Source organism: Gekko japonicus, unplaced genomic scaffold, assembly GCF_001447785.1.
Source record: "Gekko japonicus isolate JY-2015 unplaced genomic scaffold, Gekko_japonicus_V1.1 scaffold543, whole genome shotgun sequence".
Lineage (NCBI taxonomy): Eukaryota > Metazoa > Chordata > Lepidosauria > Squamata > Gekkonidae > Gekko > Gekko japonicus.
In genome coordinates, this window is record NW_015160225.1 from 751724 (window position 1) to 759079 (window position 7356).

Consider the following 7356-nt stretch of genomic DNA (forward strand, 5'->3'; position numbering starts at 1 on the left):
TGTAATGGGAGAGGCCGTCCCGTAGGTAGGTATGCTATGCCTCTGCAGCTCAACAGGGAGGAGGCTAGAGCAAAGTTGGCCACAAGGGGGCTCAAACTGTCCCTGAGCCTTTGCCAGGGATGGGAGGTAACACCCAGGATTGGTTGGTTTCCCAGAGGGAGGCACTTGCAGGGACTGGGAGGAGCTATTTAAGCTCCTCCAGTCCAGAGCTAGGAGGATGTGGTCAGGGCTCCTCCTCTCCCCATGGAACTAGCTCAAAATGAAGGGCAGGAGACTGAAGGGAGCGTCCAGTTGGGAGGAGGTGGATCAGGGTGGAGATTCAACCTCCTTCTCTCCCAGTCTGAGGTCTCTGCAGGGGTGGAGGGTGAACTCAGTATACCCACTGTCTCCAAGGAGGTGGACATGGAACACCTTTGCTCAGCAACCAGCCAACCACTGATGGTTTGATGGCCTTCCCTTTGCACCATTATCACTGGCTCACCTCCTTACATCTCTCATTCAAACATGCTAAGTTCAAACATGTTTGGCATGAAATTCATGGCATCCATCAATCAGTGTGGTTCAGGAGAATATCTAGAGTGCCATGAGAAATGCTTCTGCTCAGCCTTCTTGGGAGGGTGAATTAATTTTTAGGACTGAGTCAACATACCCTCCACAAGTTCACTGTTCATGGCCTCCCTTTTCAGTGTCCCGTACCATATACCACGTCCTCTGAACTAGACTGAGGGCAGGAAGGATTGCCCTCAGTCTAGCTTAGCTTTATGACCGTGTTATTTGGCCAATCAGATCTGGCTATCTGATGACCAAGTCAAAGCAGAGTGGGGTCAGTTCCCTGAGCAGTCAAGGCAAGCAAAGAGTGAACCAGTTAAGGGGGCTTTTGTGAAGTTCACCTCCAAAAAGTACTGCCTTCCAGATACAGCAGGGCTGCCAATTCTGAACTGGAAAATTCCCGGAGATTTAGGAGTGGATCCTGGGAAGGTTTGGGGAGGGGAGGGACTTCAGCATGGTATAATTCCATAACGTGCACTCTCCAAATCTCCAGGGGAACTCATGTTCGGGAGATCAGTTGTAATTCTGGGTCGGGAGATCAGTTGTAATTCTGGGAGATCTCTAGGCCCCACCTAGAGGCTGGCAGCCATAAAACAGAGATTTGAATCAGCACTAGTAATTATTCCATGTTTCTATGGGGGATTATCATTTCTGATGCAAGTAAAATTATTCATCTTCAAAGGAATCTGCCTTTGGCATCTCAGCATGAGCTGATGGTCTGGACTTAACCGTCCAAATTGGAAAGACAGTTAAAAGAGTGACTCCTACAGAAACACCAGGGGGGCTCTACGGAACGTATATTGTTCTTCCTCAAAAGTATCACTTTTAAAGTTTAAGAATGAACTATACAGCTAATTTTAATCCAAACCAAAAATATGGTGGTTTTTATCAGATGTTTGGGACACACTGGTGCAGGGGTCATTTCGTAGAAAAAGAGGTGCAGGAGCTCATTAGCATAACTCATTAGCATAACTCATTTGCATATGCCACACCCCCTGACATCACCGGAAGTGTGTCAGAAGGCAACACCCACCGCTCAGGCTCCACTGGACTGTTTTGGATTGCTAGCTATGAGGGGGGGCGGGACGTGCAGATTTGTCCTCGCAGAGGAGGGAGAGCTTGTACCTGAATACAACTTGGTCTTAAAGGTGCCACTGGACTGTTTTGGACTGGGGGCCGGGGGGGGCTCTGCAGCTTACCTGGCTGCTTCTTGCTCTGACTGAGGGCTGCTGGGAGAAGGGGGTGGGGCTTGTTGCACGTGCCCTCCCCGGCTCTTTACTGCCGGAGCTCCGCTCCTGTGCACTCCTGCAGGAAATGACCCCTGCACTGTTGTAAACAAATCAGAGACCAAAGCCAAATGAGGGATTGTTATCTGGAGTCTTATCATATTTTTAAGGCTGCCGTCTGTACGTGTATGTAAGGATTATACATGCTTACACAGGATAAACCCTTTTGAAGACAATGGGGCTTGCTTTTTAGGAAACAAGGATAGTATCAGACTGCTAGCACGTTATAAAGGGGTACCTATCTTATACAGATGAGGTTGCCTTTGACTTCCCTTCCCCACGTACAATTCTGTTATTCTAAACCTAGAAAGCTAAAGCAGATTCAGACAGCTCAGCTGATTCTTGACATGGGTAGAGAGGTCAAAATCAACTTCAGCCAGTGTTCTACCTGCCAGTTGTATGATCCTTGAACACCCTCTGCATCATAACACACCAGATGTTCCCTGGATCCATTTCAGAAAGGTGAGCATAAGAATGTAAGAATTATCTTGCCAAATCAAATACAAAATACAGATTGCTGTTTATTTGGAAAGGGACAGCGCGCGTATATTCCAGCTCGGAAAACACGTACGGGACCACAGATTAATCTGGAGCCTGTTACCTGTATGCTGAGGACGAAAAATCCGCTCGGTGCCCTTTTCAGAAGAAAATGGTAATCTCGCGTATCCAGAGGAGCACAAGTAGCCTGTGCATTCCATATGCACAGTTACAGCACTGGGAATGTAACTTAGGGTTGACAACTACAAGCCGCTCCGAGTCCCCTGTGGGGAAAGGGTATAAAATAAATACATAGACTCTGGAATTCCTGGAGATTTGGGGGCGGGGCATGAAGAGGGCGTGGCTTGGAGAGGGGAGGAAGTTCAGTGAGGTGATACTGCCATAGAGTCCATCCTCCAAAGCAACCCTGTTCTTCAGGGGGGCTGTCATTTCTGCCAGTTGTAATGCCAAGAGACCCTCCAGGCCTAGCATAACTTCTGAAAAGAGCTTAAAAGAGCTCTGTTTTCATATCATGTCGAACGTGTGGGCGAGAAGGGTTTGCCGAGGGCTGCCAGGCCAGCTCTGGGTTGGGAAATATCTGGAGATTTTGGGGTGGAGCCTGGAGAAGGTTGGGTTTGGGGAGGGAATTTAGCGGGGTATAATGCCATAGTTCATATATCACATCCGGTGATGTGATATAATGCTCCTGCCAACCTACCAGTTCGAAAGCAAGGAATTGCAAGTAGATAAATAGGTACCCCTTCGGTGGGAAGGTAACAGCGTTCCGGTCGCCTTGGTGTTTAGTCATGCCGGCCACATGACCACGGAAACGTCTTCGGACAGCGCTGGCTCTTCGGCTTTGAAACGGAGATGAGCACCGCAACCCTAGAGTCGGACTCGACTGGCTTTCGAGCAAGGGAACCTTTACCTTTAATGCCATAGAGTCCACCCTCCAAAGCAGCCATGTTTTCCAGGGGAACTGGTCTTGGTCATCTGGCAATCAGTTGTAACAGGAGATCTCCAGGTACCACCTGTAGGTTAAAAAGTCAAGTCTAAAAGGATATAATAAGGGGTCACAGTGTGCAGATACATGCCAACAAACAAGAAACCACTGTGATAAAATGACAATGACACATTGAATAAATTCTGTAGACATTTTGCAGTGAAACAGAGTCCAACTTATTCATTTTCTCAACAGAGTCCAACTTATTCATTTTCTCAACAGAGTCCAACATATTCCTTTTCTCTTTTCTCGATGAGTACACCGGTTTTTACACTCATTTCAGCTATCTTCCTCATGAGTAATCTTATAAAGTTGGAAGGTGTTTTCTTCTTAGTAAATTATCCTGTAAAAGCATAGTTTTGAGGAGTAGAAACAAACATGAAGCTGAATGTAATAATTTTGTTATCACTTACATTCAGCTTCATGTTTGTTTCTACTCCTCTGGACTCTGTTGAGAAAATGAATAAGTTGGACTCTGTTTTACTGCAAAATGTCTACAGAATTTATTAAATGTGTCATTGTCATTTCATCACAGTGGTTTCTTGTTTGTTGGCAACCACCTGTAGGTTGGCAACTATAAGTTTGCCTATGTGTTTACAAAGGACCCCCTGGAGTACCCTCACCAGGAGTCCGCAGGCCCCAGTGTGAGAAACATCGGTCTAGCCATTGATATACCTAGGCCCCGGCCAGACGTGCCGGAAAACGCGGGGGGGGAGCACGGCTATTTGTGCCGTCGCATTCTGATGCGCTATTATGCGATCAGACGCGACGGTGGCTTTCCTGCAGCAAAGAGGATGACGGGAGGAAGCCGCGCGCCGGTGCAATCACACCAGGAGGCTTCCATAGGCGGCCCGTGGCAAAGCATTTGCTAGTACATGCGGTGTGCTAGGTTTTACTGCGTGGCTTCAGCGGCTTGCCACGGGTTCACCATGGGAGTGCTACACCTCACAGATGTTCCCGTGTGATCGCGCCCGGATACTCCGCGGGACTCCCGTGCCTTCAGCGGGGCAAATGCTCCGTGTGACCGGGGCCCTATCTATCCTTTGTTTATCAAACTGTGGTACCAGTCATGCTAGCTAGAGGTCATCTTGCGGCAATAACCTCTACACATCATGTGGAGTACGAGAACCGTGTGAAGGATGAAGAAATACTTCCTTCCATTTGATGAGGAGAATTCTGCTGGGTTACTTTGATTTCTACTCTTTCAAGAGAGACAGAGCCTGAGTTCAGACATCTCACGAACCCATGATTTCACTAAGGTGTGCGAAATCAGGATTTCGCTCACAAGTGATGGATCAAATCTTTGTTTGCCTCACCAAATGCTGATTCCATCGCTTTCTTTTCCATAGAATTTATTTATTTATTTATTTATTTTAAGTATTTTTACCCCGCCCTCCCCGCAAGTGGGCTCAGGGCGGCTTCCAAGGGGCATAGCCCAGACATAAAATCACATAAAATCCAATAAAATCCATAACATTACAATTAACAATAAACAATAAAGTGCTTTGTATTATCAGATGGTCTCAAGTAGTTGAAGCGATGGCATCATTGTCCAAGAAATGGTCCGAGCCCGTCCGCTGTACTCATTGTCGCATAGTTCTAGTAGCACTACGTTCAAGGACACTCCCAACTTCGATGTTCTTACCACCGTTGGTAATAATGGCAGCAGCGGCGGCCCCTACGTGAAAGCCTGGTGGAAGAGCTCCGTCTTGCAGGCCCTGCGGAACTGCATAAGGTCCCGCAGGGCCCTGATCTCCTCCGGGAGCTCATTCCACCAGGCAGGGGCTGCCACTGAAAAGGATCTAGCCCTTGTTACAGCGTATTTTACCTCTCAGGGGCCCGGAACTACTAACTGGTTCCGGGTCCCCGACCGAAGTGCTCTTGGGGGTATGTATGGGGAAAGGTGGTCCCTCAGGTAGGTCGGACCCAGGCCATATAGGGCTTTAAAGGTAAGCACCAGCACTTTGAAGCGGACTCGGTACGCTATAGGCAGCCAGTGCAGCGCCTTCAACCCAGGCTTGATGTGCTCCCACCTGGGGAGGTCCATCAGCAGCCTAGCTGCTGCATTCTGCACTAGCTGCAGCTTCCGGGTCAGCGACAAAGGCAGCCCCATGTAGAGAGCGTTACAGTGATCTAGCCTTGAGGTGACCGTCGCATGGATCACTGTAGCCAGGTCTTCGCGGTCGAGGAAGGGAGCCAACTGCCGAGCCCACCTCAGATGGTAAAAAGCAGATCTGGCAGTGGCTGCTACCTGGGCCTCCATCGTTAAGGAGGAGTCCAGGAGCACTCCCAAACTCCTTACCTTGGAAGTAGGCACCAAAGGCACCCCGTCGAAGGCCGGGAGAGGGAGCCCCAACCCCGAACCGTTTCGACTCAGGCCCAGGACCTCCGTCTTCGCTGGATTTAGTTTCAACCGACTCAGCCTGAGCCACTCAGCCACGGCCTGTAAACCCCGGTGAAGATCTTCCTGGTCAGAGGCCGACCGGCCGCCCAGCATCAGATAGAGCTGGGTGCCATCTGCATACTGATGACAACCCAGCCCATACCTCCTGGCAATCTGGGCGAGAGGGTGCATATAGATGTTAAAGAGCATCGGGGAAAGCACTGCCCCCTGAGGCACACCACAATCAAGCGGGTGCCTCTGGGACTGCTGTTCCCCTATTACCACTCTCTGTCCCCGATCTTGAAGAAAAGAGGCAAGCCATTGAAGGGCAAGCCCCTGTATCCCCACGTCGGCGAGGCAGCAGGTCAACAACTGGTGGTCGACCGTGTCAAACGCAGCCGACAGATCTAACAACACCAGTGCCGCCACACCACCTCGATCCAGATGCCTCCGGAGGTCGTCAGTCAGGGCGACCAGCACCGTCTCCGTCCCATGACCGGAGCGAAAGCCGGACTGAAGTGGATCCAGGACAGAAGCGTCATCCAGAAAGCTCTGTAGCTGTACCGCCGCCGCCCTCTCAATCAATTTGCCCAAATAGGGCAAATTAGACACCGGCCGATAGTTAGCCAATTCGGTCGGGTCTAAGGTTGGTTTTTTCAAGAGAGGGCGGACCATCGCTTCCTTGAGTGCCGCCGTACATCACTCAAAATCCTAGTTCTGGGATTAATAAACCCGCTTTTATCCTTGATAAGGGACTCAAAGCAGCTTTTCTAGGCTTGCCAAGTCCCCCCGGGGGGCAGGGAAACCCCCGCCCCAGAGGCCCGTTCCCCGTTGGCAGCAGATCGGGCCCCGGGGGGAACCCCACCCCGAAGTGCACGTCACCCAGAAGTGACGTGACTATGCCGGGCACGCTGGGGGCGGGGCCATGGTCATCCGAAGGAAAACTCTATGTTTTTCCCTCGGATGGTCGTGGCCCCGCCCCAGCATGCTCGGCGGCGTCACGTTACGTCCGGGTGACGTGCATGCGGCGTGCGCGCACTCCAGTCGCCATCCGGGAGTCCCCCGCTGCGAACGACTTGGGAACCCTAGGCTTTTCACATCATTCCGCTCCCCCCTCCTCCACCTTATCCTCAGAGCCAGTTTGGTTAGGAGTGCAGACTCTAATCTGGGAGAACCGGCTGCTGGTGGGACCTTGGGTCAGTCATGTTCTTTCAGAGCTGTTCTCTCACAGGCAGTTCTCTCAGAGCTCTCTCAGCCCCACCTATCTCACAGGGTGTCTGTCGTGGGGAGGGGAAGAGAAAGGAAATTATAAAACACTCTGGGACTTTTTTGGGTAGTGAAGGGTGGGGTATAAATCCAATCTCCTCCTCCTCCTCCTCTTCTTCTTCTTCTCCTCACAACAACTACCTTGTGAGGATGGGTCAGGCTGAGACACTGTGACAGGCCCAAGGTCATTTGGTGGGCTGCCGTGGCTGAGGGTCATCCCAGAACCTAGTCTGACACTCTGACCCGGACTGCACCATCCCTAACTGGTGCTAGGCCCTAACTCATCATGATAGTGGAGTGGCCCCTATTCAGATGATCATAACTATAGTAAGTTTTATTTAAAGCATGCTTTCTTGAGATGTCTGAAGCAAGCCAAAGAATCATTTCTCTCT